At 33.9% G+C, this 20,952-nt stretch overlaps 1 long non-coding RNA gene across 1 annotated transcript; it reads right to left on the bottom strand.

Moving 5' to 3' along the window:
- Nucleotides 1-219: 219 nt before the first annotated feature.
- On the bottom strand, nt 220-18,952 carry LOC135841237 (uncharacterized). Its single transcript, XR_010557862.1, has 5 exons — nt 18,588-18,952; nt 7,633-7,789; nt 3,088-3,190; nt 2,836-2,981; nt 220-2,359 (listed from the first exon to the last, which is right to left on the bottom strand). It is a non-coding gene; the product is annotated as an uncharacterized LOC135841237 (long non-coding RNA).
- Between the last annotated feature and the right edge of the window lie 2,000 nt (nt 18,953-20,952).

Below are 20,952 nucleotides of genomic sequence, written 5' to 3'. Positions count from 1 at the left end.
TTAATGCTCTTTCCTTTCCATCGTCGTTATGCTGTTTCAGTTCCGTTCAATGGCGATGGTGACAAGAATTGCAAAATTAATACACTTTGTTTAATACTTTTGAGTCTATCTTTAAACACATATCTCCAATGCTTCATTTATGAAATGAACCAAATAACCATTAGGTAGGTATTCATCAGCGTGTTGATGCAATACCTATGTAAAAAATTGTTTCATAAGGTCAACTTCCAAAGACTATAAATTTAAAATATTGCAGGAAGCAGGAATCTACTCATCATTGATTAAGTACTGTCTTTTATTGATCAACAACAAAAATACTAAATAGAGCTGTTCTGGGCACAATTTTTCGAGCGTAGTTTGCAAAAAACAATACGGGGGGGGAGGGTCAAAAATTCAAAATTTTTACCCACATAATAATTTTTGGAACCCTTTAAATCCATTTTTTGAAACGAAATTGTTTTTACGTCACCAAATCGAATGATGAATTGAGAATTAAAAAAAAAAAAAAAAAATTCAAAACATCGAAAATAAGTTTTTTAACTCCATATCACCGAATACAGCTAGCTCACTTTTCGAGGGAAAATCTGTTTAATCTTCTTAATGGTAAAAATATTTTTCAATCAAATTTTGAAAAAAAAAAAAAGAACACACGTATTTGATAAAGTAACTCAGTATGCACTTACCTTTCCACCATCAATACTTCAATAGATCTGCATGATCTATGAATCTTTATAATTCTGCGGTTGAAGAAATACATATTACCAAAATAATAATTTTTGGAGCCCTTGATGCTTTTCTTGAAATGAAAATATGCCTTTTACATCGCCAAATAATGAATTGATCAAATGAGAATTTTAAAAAACCCAAAACTTTCAAAAAACAACATTTAGAATATCTGAAATAAGTTTTTCAACGTGGTTTAATTTTTTATCACTAAACACAGCATACGATAAGTTTACGAAGGAAAAAATATGAAAAGAGAAAATTTTGGTTCATCCTCTTAATGTTGATAGTAAAATTTAATTTTTCAATCTAATTTTGAAAAGAAAACACCTCTATTTGATGTACCGAACTCAATACTTTCCACCATCAATAAATCTACATGATCTATGAATCTTCATGATTCTACTGTTGAAAAAATATTAGCATAACATTCGAATTAATTTCATTACCAAATAAAAAGGGATTCATAATATCTAAATTTTAAAAAACCGAAAACTTTCAAAAAACAAAATTCAAAACATCCAAAGTACCTAGGTAAGTTTTTCAATTTTTTATCACCAAATACAGTAAGTACGACTTTTTGAAGAAAAAAAATATGAAAAGGGAAAATTTTGGTTCATCTTCTTAATGCTAAAATTATTCAATCAATTTTTGGAAAACAACACGCGTATTCAAAGTGACTCAATATCCACTTACCTTTCCGCCATCAATAGATCGTCTACATGATCTATGAATTTCATCTTCATAATTCTGCTGTTGAAAAAATACTAGTAAGTACATATACCTAACATTCGAATTCATTTCATTACCAAATAAAAAGGGGTTCATAATATCCAAATTTTAGAAAAACCCAAAACTTTCAAAAAATGAAAAACAAAACATCTAAAATAAGTTTTTCAAAGTGGTTTTGCAATTTCATATTACCGAATACGGTACGACTTTTCGAAGGAAAAACAATATGAAAAGGGAAGATTTTGGTTCGTCTTCTTAATGCTAAAATTTTTCAATTAATTTTTGAGAAAAAAACGCGTATTCAAAGTAACTAACTATTCAATCCACTTACCTTACCCGCCATCAATAGATCTACAATGATCTACGAATCTTCATAATTCTGAGCTGTAAAAAAAACATTAGTAAAACATTTTACATAAACATAATTAAACATGACATGAAAAACAATGAGTGTGATCGCGAATACATCGGTAATTGAAATAAATAGGAATGATAATTACCAACTTAACCTACTGCTTAAATCTACTCAAGTATCCGGATACTACGATTACAACTTAAAAGATATTAAGGTACATAGGTAAGCACATTTAACATAGGTTTAGGCACATGATGTCATGCAAAATTGTTTGGGAATTGGGAATGACAAAGTGAAAAGGGCCTACAAAATACATTTTCAAATTACCAAACAATACCAACATTTTTACAAAATGAAAATCAATATTACATTATTTGATATCTAGATTACCTACTATCACATTATTTTCACTGAAGAAATCTTTTCGTATGATGTACTATAATGTGTTACGTAGATGGAAAATATTTGCATCATTTTGAATGCAAGGTAGGTACATACTAAATATTTGCGCTTGGAAAATAATTTTTCTCCTGAGAAATTAATCACCAACTGTTTCCATAGGTACATACATGAAAAAAAAAGATAAAATTTTGAAACATTTTAGTGTACATAAGGTGCATTTGCAATTCAGGGTTGGAAAGGCTCATAAAAGTAAAAAGGTTACCCAAATTAATTTAAACATAAATGTAGGTAGGCAGGTAACACTTTTCATCAGTGTCAATGTGCCAAAGTTTCCTGAAAAGTATTGCCACATAAAATAGACTAATAAAAGGTGGAGGGGAAGAGGGTTCATTAAAATCAAGTGGTATTCAATTTGTACTACACGTAAGTGCAATCCCATATGCACAGGCATTCAAAATCTGATCATACTATAGTTCTACATAAAGCTGCCTGGTACTTCATTTTCATTTTAAAATTCATCACTTTTCCCCAAAAGTTAATCTGTTTATCATCTCTGTCGACTCATCAAGTTGATGTATGTACTACAAGACAACTTCCATAAAAATATTGAAAAAAACACTCACCGACAATCGATGGTCATCTTGAAAGTCGTAATTCTATGAAAGGAGCAGGTACGTTGCCAAATTATTATTGAATTCATACATTCAGATCTCGGAGTCGAATTAATTCTTTATAAATAGGTAGTTGAGACTTGCTACCATATGCGAACCTAATATAAAAAGAAATATTTTATTTAGGTAGGTACTTTATTCACTGAATATTGAAAATGCATTATATTTAATACGCATATTTATAAGAATGAAAGCATAGTTTACCTTGATTGATATCTGAAGATTTTCAATACCATGATATGTGTTTAAATTTTACAGGAGTAATTCAGTTTGAGGACGTCAGTCATCAATGGGTGGGAAACAGCTCCTGAAAAATAACACAATATTATTATGTAAAAATATTTTTCATTCTAATTGTCAACTTTCCTATCTTATTCTAAATAATAATATGCTCTTGAAAATGACGAGCATTTTATTAAAAAATGAATTAATCAACTTAAGGGAATTTTTCTTGCTGCCAAAAAATGAGATAAGTCCAGAAAAAAAACACAACGAATGGAAACCCATTCTCAACTCCATGCTTTCTTATTCTCTTTTTTCCCCAAGTTCATCGGTTGATCGATTTCGTGAACCTGTTCGAATTAGAGCATTTTTTAGAAAATAACAAACGAAAAAGCCTAGACACCTTGTATGAAAACAGCCGAGAGCCCGTCTGACACATCGCAAGCCGTGTCATAAATTTTTCGCAGGCTCACTTCATCAAAAAACTTCGACTTCTACAAATTTCGAATGAAAACTGGAAAATTCAATTCCCCTTATGTGGAATTTTCAAATGCTTGAAACTTTCTTGAAAAGTATTGCCTAATAAAACTGATCTGCCATTTATGTAGAACAAATATACAGGAAGCTCAACTAAGCTTTTTCATATAGATAATTCTGAATATCCTCAAAACGTTACGTTTGGCGCAAATCTCAGGTTTCTAGCTTTCCAGGCGTTCCCAAAATGGATCGAAATTTAAAAAAATTGTAAAATTGGATTTTTGAGAACCAGCGCAAAATTTTATTGATACTAATTTGATGTAATTATTAATTAATCTACTTAATACATCCTAATCTACTAAATTATATTAGCCCTATTAGCCATCGAGGCTGCAGTACACAGGAACACAACCCCCAAGCAGCAATGACAACAAATCATACCCAGAGTTCAACATGTCACCGCAAGCAAACGCAACAAAGCATTGCAGCAAAGAGAGCCCACTCTGCCGTCCAACAATCAGGAAAATTTTAACCATCATCAGGAAAATTTTAACCATTATTAGGAAAATTTTAACCCTCAGGAAAAATTTTTCCCAACAGCGACAGGGAGCCTGGAGACCCGAAAGACCCTCGCCACCACAAATTTCCACCACGCCCACCAACAATGACACATCTCCCTCCAAGTAATCTCGGCTGAAATCACCACCAGGAAGTGTGTAACCGGCACCACAGACTTTACTTCCATTTTTATCACACTGACCTGTGTTGACTTGACTGAGCAGACCCTATAAAATGTAGGTATATCTTTGTACTTTGAAAAATTGACAGATAATGAGGCTGAGGGTGAGGGACCAATGTTATAAAAATGTTGACCAAAAAAAAACAACAGTATCTCAAATTAATATGTACCTAGGTATGTACTTAACTTGGATCTAAGAGTAGATGGGACAGCTTTCTCAAACACTGAGAAACAGGAAATGGCATTACACAAATTACATAGTTATGAAAAAATTATCATCCATAAAAGTAGAATATAGTTTTTAAAAAATAAACAAAAAATAATTTATCAAATTCTTGAAAAGTTGCAAAAATTCAAACACCATATAAAATTCATTTTGAATGCAAACCATTCCTCAACAGTCAACTCCATTCTTTCCCAGAATATACAGATTTTAAGCTTTCCTTGGACATGAGACTTTACTTCCATTTTTATCACACTGACCTGCATTGACTTGCCCGAGCAGACCAAGCCTGGGCTGACCGTAAAATCAGACTTGCGGACTGATAAGTCAGCAATCTGAGCACATACAGAGACTGACCAGTCGGACTGTTTAGAACAGATGTAGACTGAGCAACCGGAATGGCCAACACTAGCAATAATTTCGGACTTGTGAGACTCGGACTCGTGAGGCCACACTCGGCGTCGTGAGACTCGGACTCGCAGAAAACGCCGATTTTCTCCAAAGTTAAACTCTGGACACTCATGAAGGGACTTCTCAAGAAGAACTGTCATCGCTATTTTTGCAATGAGCTCCTCCTTGGGAGACTCGGACTCGTGAGGCCGCACTCGGGCTCGTGAGACTCGGACTCAATTTTAAAGAATCTCTTCATCACTGGTGCAGCAATTCAAGGACGACAGACCCTCTGCAAACATGTCCGTGTGACTAGAAAATCCCTGCAGACTGCAGCCCCGACAGATAGTCAACGCAGAGGCCCTGGGACAGCTTACAGACCTGGAAAAACACCGACAGAGTATACAGGTTGACTTTCTGACATATTGCCAGATTTTCAAACAACTTGGAAGAAAATCAATCAAAAACAGTATGGAAACTTGGGAAAGGACTGGTTGACTTATTGCCATGATATGCTATCAAAAAAATTGTAATCATTTAATTAAAACAATTCATAAAATTCATGCCCAACCAAAAATTCAGAAATCATAATGCAAAATGCAATGCCCGTGCAAACCAATTCTCAACTCCATACTTTCCCATTCTCTTTTTTTGCCCCCAAAGTTCATCTGTTGATCGATTTCGTGAACCTGTTTCAAATTGGAGCAATTTTTAGAAAATGACAAATAAAAAAGCCTAGACACCTTGTATGGAAACAGCCGATGGCCCGACTGAAAACAAACACTACCATAAACTACAAAATATCATCCAACTTTTCTTGAAGAATATCATTTACAACAACCATACTTATATGATTCGAAATAATGTACAATAGGAACATATTAACCAACAACATGAAACCAAAAGATGTCTATTAACTGACAATATACGTCTAATGAAAACAAATTAACTTCACGATTACATTACAGGCCTATGATACTGTTTTTAGTATTCGGCATATTGTAAGAAGCCACGAACCGACTATACAGATTCGGTCATCTCCCGTGTTTCAAAATAAGCAATATCGCCTACGACGCAGATGCCAGCGACGGCTGGAGAATTTGTATGCCAATTCGAGGATTAGTACAATAGGCTTCGTACCAAAATTTGGCATCACAGAACCGTACCTAGATCGTCTTTCCAAAATTTGACGAATAATCGCACAATGAGACAACTAATTAAATAGGTACCTAAATAGGACATAAAAGGGATTGGGATCTTATTTTAAACTTGCAAATGAAAGACTGGAAAGAGAGAACTGGGACTGAAGTGCGGAAGCAATAGGTACTCGTACATTATTCAACTGAGAAAATGAAACGATTTTTGACAAATTGTGAGGTTTATTTTCCAAGCGAAGCAAGAGAAATAATTCAAAATTGCAAAGAATCGTTTATTTTACCACTAGAATAAGACACTATTATTCTGGCAGTCAGATGAAATAAGTTACAGGATATCTGAATAACTCTCTATGTACCAAAAGAATAGCAAAATTGGTACAACAGGCTTTGTACCAAAATTTGACATCACAGAACCTGTAAATCTCTTTCCAAAATCCAACGAATAATCGCACAACGAGACGAGGAATAAAATACTTAAGTATAGAACATGAAAGGGTTAGGATCTAAACCTGCGAATGAAAGATTGGAAAGAGAGAACCTGCAGGACTGAAATACGTAAGCAATAGGTACGTATATGTATATCAACTGAGAAAATCCAACAATTTCGACAAATTTTGAGGTTTATTTTCCAAGCAAAGCAAGAGAAATAATTCAAAATTGCCGAGAACCGTTCATTTTACCACTGACTCTTTGCAGACTGTCGAATCCAATGAAGAGGCAATTCGAGCCAATTTCCAAAAATGGCACCAATTTTTCGCAGGCTCACTTCATCTAAAAACTTTGAACTTCTACAAACTTTGAATGAAAATTGGAAAATTCAAGTCCCCTAGTGGAATTTTAAAATACTGCCAGGGTACTGAAATTTTCTTGAAAAGTATTACCTCATAAAACTGATCTGCCATTCAGTGGTTTAGCCAGGGGGGGCGAGGGGGGCCATGCCCCCCCCCCCTTGCGAGCGAAAATTTGAAAGAAAACATGCAAAAATGGACGTTTTTTCGTTGTTTGGACCCATTTTTTCCAAAAATTTTCGCTCTCGCTTCGCTCGAGCAGTAAGTTTTCCTTCCTTTTCATGAAATCACCACACATTACAATAGATTTCCAGAAAATTACCCCTCATTTCGATTTTGCATGCCTAAAAATCTGGTTTTGCCCCCTCCTTGAGAAAATCCTGGCTACGCCACTGCTGCCATTTAGAAGATTTTGGGTAATGGGAAGGGGGCGGGGTCATCAAAATTGATTCATATTCAACTTATACTATGTTGGTTTAAAATATAAGGCACTTTTTCATCAATGCCAATGTGCTCTGTAAAATGTAAGTACTTATATCTACAGTTCTAGAAATTCCTGCTATACATATCTAAAAGGTGCCCTGATTTGAAAAACAATAAATTCAAAAACTTTTAAAAAAACGTTAAAAAAGTTTTAGAACATTTTTCAATGGGTTAAAGGGTGTTAATTTTGCTTACAAATTACGAAAAGAAAGCACAACATACTCCTTACCTACGCGAGTCCGAATATAAAAATTGAAAAAAATCACTTACCAATGAACGTTTGAATTTTTCTTAGAATAATTCTCGTAATTTTACCAATTATAAGCAGATGTACTCCCAAATGTATGAAATTTGTATGTTCAAGTAGACAGTATCCAATTTCGAAATGATTCTTCATCGTAATGTTGGGATTCGATACAATACAAACCTATAAAAGGGACAAAGTGAACATTTCATTAAGGTAGGTACTAGGTAGCAGGTGCTTTATTTATTAAATATGTACATATTATATTATCCTAAAAATGAGTTTATTTTCGACCTTACAGTAATTCAGAGTGCCATAGAGGGAGTTAGAAGAGGTGTACCTCAAAAATAAGTCGATATTCGAAATCAGGATCATCGAAAACATAACAAACGATATATCACAAGGCTCTTTTTTTATTCAATTTTGACCGACATTTATTTGTAGAGGGGGGAGGGGGGAGCTTCCTTCAGGATCTCAAAACGAAAACAATGCCCGGCAATTACCAATTTAAAAATTTCAATTTCGTTGTAACTCTCCAGATTTTTAGATACGGTCCTAAAAATTTTCTGTCATTAAAAGTTGAGATTTTTATTTTGAAAAAAGCTCAACTTTCAACTTTTTTTTTGAAAAAAAATCCGAATCCCCTTTGAATTTACATTCTTTCTGATGGTGCGAACAGATTTCTGACATGTATTATCGTTCAAGAGCTGTCAAAGTGGGATAACTTCGATAAAAGTCGTCAATGTTACACCCCCCCTCTCTCTCTCCCAAGACGTTTGGCGAGTTTGAGAAAAATGAAAGCAGCTTTTAAATTGATGAGCTTACATAACCTGCCTCACAAATAATTTTATGCAAAATCGGAGACCCCTTGTTCAAAGCCCAAGAACTCGTTATTTTAAATATGTACTATACAACTCTTTGGAAAGGGGGTACTCGGGGTAAAATAGGTAAAATGCCCCTGTCCTAGGGATTCTTTGAAATTTTGATGATAACATTGTTCATTGTTGGATACCTTTTAAAAAAATGTTGGACCCAGAACATTTTCCCCATCCATCCTCCTTGCGAAAAAAAACTTTTTTCATTTTAAAAAAAAAAAGTGAAAAATGAAATGCCGAATGAAAAACCAAAAATGGAGAATAATTTTTACTGACAGAACTAAGAATAAGTACAATAAGAGCAATTATACCCACGCTTTATTTATTCCAGTATGAAAATGACAAAAAAAAATAACAGAGCTGATGTCTTTCTTTTTTTTTTTTTGATTTTTGGAGGCCTCAAAATGTGAAATTTGTTTATTTTACAAAACGAGAAACAAATAGAGCTTTTGAAAATTTTCATTTCGAGATGCCCAAAAACGAAGGGGTTTTTAATACGAGGAGTTTATTTTTTGGTTTTTTAAATTTTAGAATTGGAATGATGTTCTTTTGAAGGAAGTTACTTTTGAAAAAAAAGAGAACAGGCTCGAGGGAAGCGAGGGCGAGAGTTTCTGAAAATTTGCATTTCGAGAGGATGCGAGGACGAGTTTTTTTTTGACTTTTAAAATTTTGGAATTTAAATTAATTTTTTTTTAAAGGAAGCTGATTTTGAAAAAGAAAACAGAACAGGCCCTTTGGGCGAAAGCTCTTGTAAATTTGTATTTCAAGATGCATAAAAACATGTTTTTTTGGTGAGGAGTTCATTTTTTGGCTCTAAAACTTGATTTTTATTATCTAGAAATTTTCATTTTACCTTCGAAAAAGAAAATAAAACAAGCCCGAGCGGAGCGAGGGCAAAAGCTTTTGAAAATTTGTGTTTCGAGAAGTAAAAAATAATGTTTTCCTTCATCACAGGTCTTCATCCAAAATTTGCAATTGATCGTTTTTTCAAAATTCCAGGGATTTTGCGTGAAAACTACGAAATTGCCTGACTTTTCCCTGACTTTTCCAAACTGACCAAATTCCCTGACTTTTCCAGGTTTTCCAGGTAAATTTTTTCAAAATAAAAACACCGTATTTTTAAAATTACCTCTCTTTTGCATTTAAAAAAAAAACACGTTTTTCAATACCTATGTTTGATTCCAAGCCCGAACTAAACGAAATTACCCGAGCGACGAGAGAGAAATTTTTTCCAAAATAAATACAATAAAACTACCATGTTATTGAAAAATTACAGAGGAACATTTTTTCAAAAAATTCGCTGACTTGAGAGGGAAAATTGCTCGAAATTTCTGAAATTCCCCGACTTTTCCAGACGGCCGAAATTCCTGACTTTTCCAGGTTTTTCCAGAAGTGTGGACACCCTAAGAGGTGTATGATACCCTAATGAGGCTTGGATGACAATAACAATGAATGTTACGTCATATTCGTGTTTTGAGAATTTGGTTTGTACATAATTATGAAAACGATACCATGTTGTAAATAAAGTATGTTTATTTCAAAAATAGTAAAAGTTGAGGAAGGGGCTGAGGCACTGGAGGGGACGGGTGAGTGAAAAACGAAATCTGACACAATGTTTGTGCTCAGGGGGTTCGAAACTTATGAAAACGCCACCAACATTGTAAAGGTAGGTACCTTTATTTCAAAAATAGTTCATGTCTATTGTCTACTCAATCACTAGACTTGATAACAATCGCAATTTAGTCTTTTGGAAGCCTCCAGTGATCTTTCAATTTTCTCCAGAAATTTAAAATTGCACTGGAGTGGCCAAACATGAATTTCAGCACCATGTTACTTTGGTCAGTGCACATTGGACATTCTCTTGACCATTTTTAGATGCCTAATTAGGTATTTCAAAGTTCCAGGAATTTCAGTTCAAAAGTGAATTTTTGACCAATTAGTGAATTCCAGAAAAAGCGAAAAAATCTAGAGGTATAAATCTCGAGTGGATTTTACAATGAGACATCGTCTGATGTACGTACATCGATACATACCATTCTTTGAGAATTTGATTTTTCTCGCTTTTTCTGGAATTCAGAAATTGGTCAAAAATTTACCTTTGAACTGAAATTTCTGGAATCTTGCAAAAATCACTTAAAAATGGTCGAGAAAATGTCAAGGAGCACTGACCAAAATAGCAGGGAGCTAAAATTCATGTTTGGCCCTTACAGTGCAATTTTAAATTTTTGGAGAAAATTAAAAAATCACTGGAGGTTTCAGAACAGAATACATCAAATGGGTAGTTATTGATGTGAAGCACTTGAACTAAAGGAATTATTCACATAAGTTCACTTTACTCAAAAAAATCTTTACTTCATTTTTAAAAAGTCTAGAAATCGCCTCCTCAACTTTTTTAAAGTTTATAAATTTTTAAAAATTCGTCAAATTTCTAAAAAAGTTACGGAGACTCAAAAAGACATGCTGAATAGATCTACAAAGCTTAATTTCCTTTAAATTGAAGAGTACCAATTCATAACGTTCATTCCCTTGTAAAAAATATTTAAAAGTAAAATATGTGCATAGAAGCAGTTGGAAAATGAGGCCATGTGTCGTCTATGTCATAAAGAAAATTGTTCAAAGAGAGAGGAAATCGTTAAGATCTTCCCCACAACTGGGTGTGAATGGGAAAGGAGAGGGATCAACGAATGAAAGATATCAAGACTAAAAAAAAAAAACATTTTAAAAGGTGAAAATGAAAAAAACAAACTCATCGAATCATAAAAAAAGCCCCCCCCCCTCCCGCCCCTCAAAAATGATCAAAATTGAAAGGAAATTGTACCTTTTGGAAGAAGAAAAATCATAATTCCACAAAAACGTAAGCCAAAAAATTACATACTACTTTTTTTAAGCACGAGACTCGAAAAAAAAACTGATGGAATTGACAAAAATTCAGTCAAAATTCAGGCAACAAAATTACCATAATTTAGAGCAAAACTAAAATCATGAAAATTCAAAGTTGAAAACTAATATCAAAACTGGAGAAATTTCGCCAAAATTTGAAAAGAAAAAAATGGAAATTCCAGAAAAATTATCGAAAAACTAAAAAAAAGAATTGACGAAAATACAAAAAAATTATATCCGAGTGGTTACTTAGAAAGTAACCGAGTACAATCCCCGTGAGAAAATGGTTGCCTATCCGATTCGCCGTATTTACACGTGTCATTGAAAAATGAATTGCAGACCCAATCTTTCAACTGGCTTGACTAGTCATGGAGTGCGGAGAGCGGGGTGACAAATCTATGAAGGAAACTAAAAACAATCGCGGTGCATTCGTAGTCGAGTCATCAGACGCTAAACGATTCGAGAGGAAGGGAATCCCATCAGCGAAATAGAAAATTACGTAAGTAGTGATGCCGAAATACAGAAATGGTTATTTATATCAATAGGTACGTAGGTAATTTTAGATTAGAAACTACTCGAGATTTCTTTAAGAAATGGGAAAGAACTGTCGGGGGGGGGGGGGGGTATTCTTTGAAAAACGATAACACGATGAAAATTCACTTGAACAGGATTAACGTACGATTTCGTTGTCGAACATACCGGAACTCCAAAATGACCCACGAGGAAATTACGTTAACAAACTAGAAAATTACACAGATAGATAGATACAGGAATGCGATCATTTACGTAGGTAAATTTTGAATTCAGAAACAACAATAATTATGACATCAGAAAAAAAAAACAACCTCTAGAATTAGGCTTACAAGGGAACCTCCCCACCCTACGTGATAATCTGCGATTGAAATGAAACTTGGACTGGAGGAAAGAGGACCTGAAAAAACCCCCATCTCCCAATTTTCAGTTGCTCAAGTTGATTTATCGATCTTTGGCGAACGTTTAAGCTGTTTCATTCATCATTCAAAAAAATGGGAAAAAATTACAAATATCCATCTCTGCAGCGCAGCGTAACATCTTCAGGGACTCAAATTTTGGCCAAAGACAGTCTTCTAGATACTTAATACACTGATACCATCACTGGCCGCATCCGGCCATCTAGTTGAGAAACAGAATTTTTTTTTACCATTTTTTCCCATATTTTTTTGTGAATTTGAAAAATATCCGTTTCTTCCTACCATATGAACATGAGCAGCTGAAATTTTGGCCGAAGGGCTTGATACCTAATCGACTAATAATACCGTCGGCCGGATCTGGAATCACCATCAGAGAAATCGAATTTATTCGCAAACGATAAAAAATTCTGTTTTCTGACCGGACGACTGGATCCGGCCGATGATGGTATGCGTCGATTTGATATATTCAGCACAGACTGTTTGATCAAAATTTGAGCACCTGAAGTTTATTAAGTTTCAAACATGAAATTTCGCACTCCCCCTCATCTTTACGCATTAGCAGGAATTATTGTACTCAAATTTTTCTCAAAAAAAGTAACTTCAGTAACCAAAAAGTAATCAGAAAGTAATCAAAAGGTAATCAAAACAAATTTTAATGTAGAATAAATGAGGTGACCAATCCAAACAAAACATTACCTACATTTTATTTTGGATATGTACACAAAAAACAACAAAACATAACGAAAATCTCGATAGCAGTTTTTTCAAAAAACAGGTAAAATTGCAGAAATTTTGATATGAGCGGGCATTTTATGGAAAAAATTGTTCAAGTGTTGAAAAATAATAAAAAATAATTGTGAAATATAATTTCATAAATAAGAAGAATCATTTTATGAACATGAAATTTATTAAAATCAACGGTAAGGAGCGGGAAGGGGAGACTGTGAACCAAATTTGGAAAAATACTGATTTGTGAACATCAAATTCAAATCATAAGTTCCCAAGAATAAAACTCAAGAGCGAAATTCAAATATCGAAAAACCATCTCCAAAAATTAGGAAAATTCCGCTAAAATTTAAAAAGTTGAAAAAAATCACGACGATTCCAGAATAAAAAATCGATTAGAAGTAAAAACTTCTCCGAAAGAATTAAGAGTAAAAAGAACTAAAATTTAAGAAAAAACATCATAAAAATTCGAAAAAAAACTCACGAAAATTCACGATTAAAATTGCAGAAACTTCTCAAAAATTTACGCACCAAAAAAAACATGTAAATTCGAAGAAAAATACGGAAAAATTGGGAAATAGAATCTACGGGAATTCAAAAAAATGAAACGTGAAAAAAAAACAAGAAAGCCCCAAAAAATTCGAAATAAAATTATCAAGTCTCAAAATCCAAAACAAACTTTCAAAAAATCAAAAAAATCAGTAAAAAGAGAAATTCCACAAAAATTAAGTCGAATTAAAGAACAAAAATTCAGGCAAAACACGAATCAATAAAATTCAACACCCATGGAAATTATGAAAATGGAAAACTCTCAAAAATTTAGTTCGGGAAAAATCACAAATCAAAAAAATGTTGAGGAAAATTATCAACAAATTTTAAATAATTCGAACTTGAGAAAAAAATTCTTCAAAGAGAAAGGAAATCCTGAAGATCTTATCCATAACTGGAAGCGAAGGAGAAAGGATAGAGGGATCAACGAATAAGATAATTATCAAGGCGCAAAAAAATACACCAACAAAAAATGAAGATGAAAAAACAAACTTATCAAATCTTGAAGAAGCTTTCCCCCCTTCCCCCCAAAAAAATCGTCAAAATTCAAAGGAAATCGTAACTTTTGGAAGAAGAAAAATCACAATTCCACAGAAATGTAAGCCAAAAAATTAACCAGTTTTTTTATAGCACGAGACTCGGAAAAACTTGTTAAATAAAAAAAAATCAGTCAAAATTAAAAGGCAAAAAAACGATTATACTTTAGGCCAAAACTAAAATCGTGAAAATTCATGCCCCTCCAAAAAAATAACCTTACCGTAATTTTTGAATTTGAGGAGCTCATTGCAAAAATAGCCCTTGTCACTTTGAAAAAAAATTGGGGAGGTTCTTTTCTCCACTGCATTGTATGGATGCATCAGTATGATACCCCTCTAAAGTTTTTCCAAGAGTAACAGGAATTACTCTAGTTGATAGAAAAATCACTTTGAATACACTATACCAATTCATCAGGACTTTACAGTGGTTTTTTGTCTTGCTTGTTTTTTTTTTATTTTCATTTTGGACAAGGGCTATTTTTGCAATGAGCTCCTCATTTGACCCTCCCCACTCTAGGGGTCGACTTTAGGTCCCAAACGAATCTCATTCCCCAAGTTTGACTTTATTTGATCGATTAGAACAGGTTCCAAGTTGCAAAGTCATGAAATGTAAACTTATTGAAATCACATCCCTTTGAGGGGTCGTAGCGCCACCCCCTTGAGACTAGGGAGTTGGTTGATAGCTCATTTTATATAGGTATTTGAGAGGACATTAAATAATCAGTGCTCGTTTTACTCAACAGTTGACATTTCAGAACTTTTTTGACAAAAAACTGATTTTGGGGGCCTTTGATCCACTGTGGGGGGATTAGCTCTAGGGGTAGGGGCGGGGGCTTTTAATATGTTGTTTACCACACCACCCTAGACAATATTCGCAAAAAAAAAAGCTTTGGTCGCAATTATGTCTGGGTTTAGGTACCCATTTTTTCCTGCTATTTGACTGGGCGGCTAACAGGCAAATCCCGACTAAAATTTAATCAATAAAATCACAAAAGCTGACAGAGAAAATTTTTATGAAAAAACCGTCAGAACTCGAGGTGATAAAATTCAGCAAAAATTCTGGCGAAAAAAATCATCAAAATTCAGAACAAATTAGTGGAAAAATTACTTTGAAAAAAATCACCAAAATTAAAGATGTAGGAAAAAAAATCAATCAAAACAGGAGAAAACCCACCAGAAAACCATCGAGAAATTCAAAAATAATAATAAATACTTGGTAAAATTGGGAAAAGCCCAAGAAAATATCAAAATAAAAATCATCAAAACCAGTGAAAAATAAAATTGGTAACGCTGAAAAGCAGCGAGACCATTAAATACGATCAATTTTTTTTTATTTCAAGAATTCTGGTAACAATTTTGAAAAAAAAAGGAAACTTGTAAAAAAAAACTCGGAAAAGTAAGTTTCAGTAACCAAAAAATAACCGAATAAACCGGCCAACGCTCCCTGTAAGACCCTGAAAGAAACCATCAGATACGCTAGAAACCGGCTGATATAGATGGAAGTATACGCTATCTCCTGTAAAGGAGCGCGACTACGACGACGACGAATCTTCACTAGCCCCCCCCCGGCCAAAAATGTTTTTTCTCAAACATTTATTTGTTAAAGCGAGAAAGTGATGATTTTCAGATGGAAAAATAATAATGAAAAAACGAAACAGTAACAAAATTAAAAGTAAACTCAAAGGCGGATCGAAGTCATGTTATGTGGGGAGGGGGATGTATCACGTCATTTATCCGACAAAAATCAAAATTTCAACATTCTGAACATCAGAAGCGTTTACAGGATGAAATCATGAGGGGGAATTTATAAATTTTGATGATTGGTGATGGAGGGGAGGGGGGAGGAGCAAAACCAGATTTATAGATATGGAAAATCCACATTTTAGGTAATTTTCCGAAAACCCTTCATACTGAATGATTATTTTATTGTAATGAAGGTAAAATTATTGCTCGAGCGACGCGAAAGCAAAAATTTTTCGAAAAAATTGGCGCAAAAAGCGAAAAAAACGACGATTTTGTATGTTTCATTTCACATACATACTTTCACCGGAGCACAATTTAGTATCAACAATGAAAAATTCACACTTTTCACATGGTTTGGGTATTACTACGAGTATATTTATGGAATTTTCCTGTTCAAGTTAGTTTTGAATTCTTTTGAAAGCACAATGGTATCTAACGGAATTTTTCAAGCGAAAATCACTACTTTTTCACCAACTTTTTCTTCCCATTACCATCAAAAAAACATTTCTACACAATTTCAATTCTCGCCCCCTCCCCCCCTCATATTTCTCCAAACTTTTTTTGTGCTATTTTCAAAGCAATCACAAACACTGAACAAAGTGAGAGCAAAAGTACTCCAAAATTGATACCAATTCAAAAAATAATCGACACAACATTATTACTTTTGAGGTCATGCAGAAGTTGATTCGTTGGCCTTGGCATGTTTAGAATTCGAACAGTAATTTTTTGTATACTTCAGTTTTGAACACGAAAAGAAAATTGGCCCCAGCAAAGCGAAAAGTTTTGGAAAATTCAACAATCGAAAACTTGAATAGCGTTACTTTTTAGGTGTGAAGTCGATTTTGCTAGTTCTTGACAATTGTTTGACATTTCCTAAATTCAATCATTAATTTTTTAATAATCGCAGAAAAGAAAATTCATTGGCCCGAGCGAAGCGAGGTCAAAAGCTGTCGAATGTTTATAATTCAAAAAACTATTCAAGATAATTTTTGATGCGAAAAAATTCATGTTTCTCAGCTGTGACATTTTTCAAATTGGAACAATAATTTTCAGGAAATTTAAATTCTGGAATAGAAAAAAAAATGACCACAGCAAAGCGAGGCAGAAGCTTTTGAAAAACGTGGGGTGGGATTTGAGATGTAAAACAACGTTATTTTTATGAGAAAAAAGAAAAATCACTTTTTTTCAAATATCTTCGATCGATAATTCTGTCAATTGAGTCAAAAATCTCACTTTCCAGTAGGTACCTAGGTACTTGAAATAATATTTTTTGTTTAAAGAAAGAAATGATGCCCGAGAGCGAACCGAAGGCGAAAGTTTTCGAAAATTATTCAACGTTGAAATTATATTTCTCAAATCTTCACCATTTTTCAGCCAAAAATCACTACATACTTTCACTACCTGTTAGATACCCTGCACATTTTAGGTAATTTTCCGAAAATCCTTCATAATGAATGATTGTTTTATTGAAAGGAAGGTAAAATTGCTACTCGAGTAAAGCGAGAGCAGAAATTTTTCGAAAAAATTGGTCCAAAAACGTTAATAATTTTGTATGTTTTATTTTAAATTTTCGTCAGTGCACAATAGTATCAATAAAAAATTCACACTTTTCAAATGGTTTGGATATTACGTGTACCTATTTCAGGAATTTTCCTGTATAATTTTTGAAATCTTAAAATTTTCGAAAGTAGATTTTTGAATAGCCCGAATGAAGCGAGTGTAAACCCTTTGGAAAATTTGTAAAATTCGATAAGTAGAACAATATCAATTTTAATGAAAGGATTCGCTTTTTCTGATCTCAATATTTTTCAAAATTGGTGGGATAACTTCAATTTTTTTTAGAGATTTTTGATTTGAATTCTTCGGAAATTTTCTTGCTTTTCGAAGGAATTTCTATTCTACTGTATTTTCTAGCTTTCTTGCCAACTTATTTTCTGGCGAGTAGAAGTCGATTAGGTATCACTATCAAGCATTGACCCTTAGGGCAAAATTTCAGCTGCTCAAGTTCATATTCGATGGGGAGAAACAGCTATTTTTCGAATTCACAGAAAATATGAGAAAAAAAATGGTGAAAAATAATGTAGGTATCCTGACCGAACGGCCAGTGATGATATTAGTCGTAGTCGATTTAGGTATGTAGGTCTGGGGCTAGGTATCTCAAAATATTTCCAAAATAGAAAAACCGTTACGTCGCGTCGCGACGTCGTCGAACGGCCATTACAGTCACCCACACAAGAACACACACGAATAACGAAGAACGGTCAAAACTTGAGCCCCGGAAGTTAATATGCAGCAGAGATGGATACATATTTGTAATTTTTTCCTGTTTTTTGAGTGAAACGGCCTTACCTACGAAAATGAAACTTTAAACGTTCGCAAAAGATCGAAAAATCAACTTGAGCAGCAGAAAATTGGAGATGAATGGCGGTTTTTTGAGGCCCTCTTTACACCTGTCCAAGTTTCATTCCAATGGGAGATTGTTTAGGGGCGAGAGAGTTTCCTTGTTAGATCGAAATTTCGAAAACGAGTATACCTAGTAAGCGCGAAGAAAATTCACTCGAGTAGGAACGTATACTATTTCGTCATTAAACACATCGGAACTTTAGAATAAAACACAAACCGCACGAACGACATTCAAGCATCGAAATAGGTACAATACACGGACATTTAAAACATATTCACGTAATAATTAAATATAACAAATTGTATTATAAGTACTCACCGATTAACCGAAGGAAAAAACAGTGAAATTAACGTACAACTGCAGCTTACGATGGCAGACCGCTGGACACTTCAAACAACACACCGACCGTAACGTACAGGTATACAGGTACATTCCGAAACAAAAGTCGCATCCACGCAAGAATACGTACACGAATTAACAACTTTTAATACAAAAATAATAAAAAATACTTCATTAACGAATAAAACAAAACTGCAAAATGAATGACGCGACGTAAAAGCTTCGACGTACGTTACTGGAATGAGCGGCGAGTGGTAGTTCAAGAACGAACAAGCTAAGCGGTTTCGTTGTAGTACCAGGTGCGGCGCGGGTGCGCACGACGCGCAGGGGTTGGTAAAGCACAAAGCACGACGTTACGGCGTTATATTCCCAATATGACTCACAAGAGGGGAAAAATTGGCGAAAATCGAGCACCCCACCACAACCTATCCTATCTGATAATACGATTGATTACCCCTAATTAAGCTTAAGCATTAGGCCTGAGATTTAGTTGAATAAAATGTATAATAATATCGTCGATTAAGTATAATTAATACATGAATTGATTATTCGTTAATTTTGGATGATTAATTAGATCGCTATCGTTATTCCAGACAAAAAGTGTTGTAAGTTTGAGACATTTTGGTGCCCTGAAAAAAAGGAAAAACTTCGAATGCGAAGACAGATCGGTCAGTAAACAGTGATATTGAAAGAACATCTCCGAACCCAAAAATAGAACACAATTCAATTGCATTGGAGTTTTGGAGAATATGAAGAAAAACTTGAATCTGTTGTAATGTAAAGTAATCATTGGGCTCATGGGCTGTCAATATACTTACCTGATCTGATATTTCCATTAAGTATACTTGTAGCTTAAGTTATAAGAACTATAGTATGTTACTCGTACATGCATATACCTAATCATCTGCTTTTGTTTTAATGGCCAATCTGTGTAAAAACTGTCAGGTCAGTCGCAATCTGATGAAGATTCAATTTCAACCTTACGAACATTTCGAAGAAGATCTCTAGATGAAGATATTTTCGATGTGAGTGGATAGGCCAGATACCCTGATGTCTCATTTAATTCCTGGTTATTCGAATTATGAACACTAAAGTAAATCTCATTCGTATAGGATAGGTGCATACTCATTCAACATGAACAGGATGACAAGAAATGCTATCCCCAGCTAATTCGTGATGAATCGTTGAATCTGAGGTCGAGGTTTGGTATCAACCTTGTGGCTTTTGTCTCACTTTGATTTACCTCCCCTATGCCCAATAATGCGAAGCAAAACCTGGTAATAGAAATATGTAGAATGAAACTGTTGATCATTAACTGTGCTTATTTTCGGTCACGTAATTATCCCAACAGGTATACTCGTATAGGTACTTAACATTATTATGACTATTTTGTAAATCTAGAGATTTCAAATTTCAGTCTTGGATCTTGTATTCCCTTTACACAGCATCAAGAAACATCAAAGCACTCCATAATTCAAAAATGCTAAACTGTTGAAGACGAAGATGTTTTCAGAAATCGTCACATGAATATGAACCATGAATTCAAAGAGCCCTTGAAGTATCCTGCGATTCCTGCGTAGTCAGTTCAACATTCATGTGAAAATTTAAAATATCCGAAATTAGGTAAGTGTTGAAAATAGCGCGCAGATGAAGTACTTATATCTAAATAAAGATATACTTTTTTAACTGATGTGAATTTACAGATCTAATGAACGATAGGTATCAGAAAAAAATGAGACTGGAATTTGGTACAAAGCTGGGAATGAATTCGCCATTTTAAAACTTTCATTTTTCTTATCTATGTTTTTTAATTTCTTGTTATTTTTCATCTTTTACGAAACGACTGTTTAATTTGATTAGTTCCTATGTGAAAACGAATATGTCATTTTCAATTACAATAATAATATTAATAAACAATTTTTTTGTGTCTTATTAAAATATTGCTTAGGTATTATTTCATTTCGATGATGTTGTGTTTTTCGAAGAATTTCAAATTTCGAATTCATTTGCAAGTAGGTTCAAATTGTACAGGATAGGTAATGTACTTCTCGGTGACTCTTTCAACCATACCTATCTCAACACTACAGGGAAAAGAATATTTTTGTCCAAGAGTCCAAGGAAGGGCGAGGAGGCCTGAAGGAAGTTCAAAATGCAATTTTCTTTTACGATCATCGATACAAAACGCTCACCCTATCGTTAAAAAGCAACAATACTAGCATTATCTGAATTTTGAATTTACGAGATGTACTTATGTGATAGAATAGCTGCCATCCTCATTCATTAATCTACGCTATACCTATCCATTGTAATTCTATATCTACTGCGACTTGAGATATCGTCACAT

This window comes from Planococcus citri, chromosome 3, assembly GCF_950023065.1.
Source record: "Planococcus citri chromosome 3, ihPlaCitr1.1, whole genome shotgun sequence".
Classification (NCBI taxonomy): Eukaryota; Metazoa; Arthropoda; class Insecta; order Hemiptera; family Pseudococcidae; genus Planococcus; species Planococcus citri.
The sequence above is the reverse complement of the archived record's forward strand: the minus strand, read 5'-3'. Positions and strand labels throughout refer to the sequence as shown.